This window comes from Orycteropus afer, unplaced genomic scaffold (genome assembly GCF_000298275.1).
Source record: "Orycteropus afer afer isolate SDZICR_OR568_19922 unplaced genomic scaffold, OryAfe1.0 scaffold00344, whole genome shotgun sequence".
Lineage (NCBI taxonomy): Eukaryota > Metazoa > Chordata > Mammalia > Tubulidentata > Orycteropodidae > Orycteropus > Orycteropus afer.
This window is the reverse complement of record NW_006921931.1, coordinates 3,737,354-3,738,820: the sequence shown is the minus strand read 5'-3', so window position 1 is coordinate 3,738,820 and position 1,467 is coordinate 3,737,354.

Here is a 1,467-nt window from a genome sequence, read left to right as displayed (position 1 = left end):
ATATTTGAGGGACAATTTTGCCAGGTATATAATTCTTGGTTGAAATTTTTTCTCTTTCAGGGTTTTATATATACCATCCCATTGCCTTATCACTTGCATGGTTTCTAGTGAGAAATCAGAGGTTATTCTTATTGGCTTTCCTTTGTAAGTAACATTTTGTTTTTCCCATGCTGCTTTCAGAATTCTTCTTTGTCTTTGGTTTTGATGAGTTTGATGATATGTCTTGATGATTTTCTTTTGGGATCTATCCTGTTTGGGGTTCATTGAACTTCCTGAATGGATATATTCTCATCTTTCATCATATCAGAGAAGTTATTTTCCAACAAATCTTGGCAAATTTTGTCATTCGTTTTATTTTTCTCATCCTGTTCTGGAATTCCACAGACACATTATTCCTTTTGATGGTATCCCACATGAACCTTAAGCTTTCTTCATTTTGCTTTGATCTTTTTTCTGATTGATTCCTTTCCAAAGAAGTATTCAAGTATTTGTCTTCAATCTCATTATTTCTGTCTTTCATTGCATCAGTTCTACTCCTTTGCCCTCCCAATGTGTTATCTATTTCTGACAATTTAGCATTAATCTTCTGGATTTCTTTCTGTAGATTTTTAATCATTTCTAATTTTTCATTTATTTTGTCATTTTGTTCTTCCAAAATTTTCTTCCACAATTCTTCTAGGATTTTGTCTTTGTTTTCCTTGATCTGTCTCTCAATCCTTTGAAAATACCTAAATGTAATTCTTTTGAATTCTTTATTAGGGAGTTCCCATGCTGCTGCTTCTTCAGGGATGTGTTCTGGGTCTGTATTCTGCTCCCTTGTTTCTACCACTCTATCTTTTTTCTTTTATGGACTGGGATGGTCTGTTGTCTCCAAGACATTGTGATGTTGTTGTATTTAGATCTCTGTTAACTGTTTGTGAAGAGCAGCTAAGGGTAAGTCAGGCTCTTCTTTGTAGTTGTTTATCATTGGCCCATTGGTGGTGAAGGAAGTGATGGCTCTCACTCAGTAAGTGAATCTGCAGCAGGTGTGGGTGCAGTTGTGTTGTATGGGGACTCTTGCTGTCTCCCACTCAGGTAGACAAAAATAACAATTGAATAACAATCAAAAAAGTAAAACAAATGGATAAAAAAACATAATGTAATCACCCAGAAACAATGATCAAAAAAATAAAAAAGAGGGGGAAAAAAAAAACAAGCACTACAATATCTGGAGAAAGGGCTATAAGACAAAAAATATGTAAAGAAGGAGAATAATGAAGAAAAAAATGTGAAAAACTCAAAAAGAAAAAAACAAGGAATGGGAATAACCATTAGAAAGAAAAAAAATTGGAACCAGGAAGAGGAAAAAGAGAAAAAGCTATAAATTGGAACCTGGGAAGGGATGAATAAAGAACAATAATAAAAAGTGAAAATTAATAATAATAGTAGTACTTTTAAAACAGACAAAAACAAACCAACTTAAAAAAA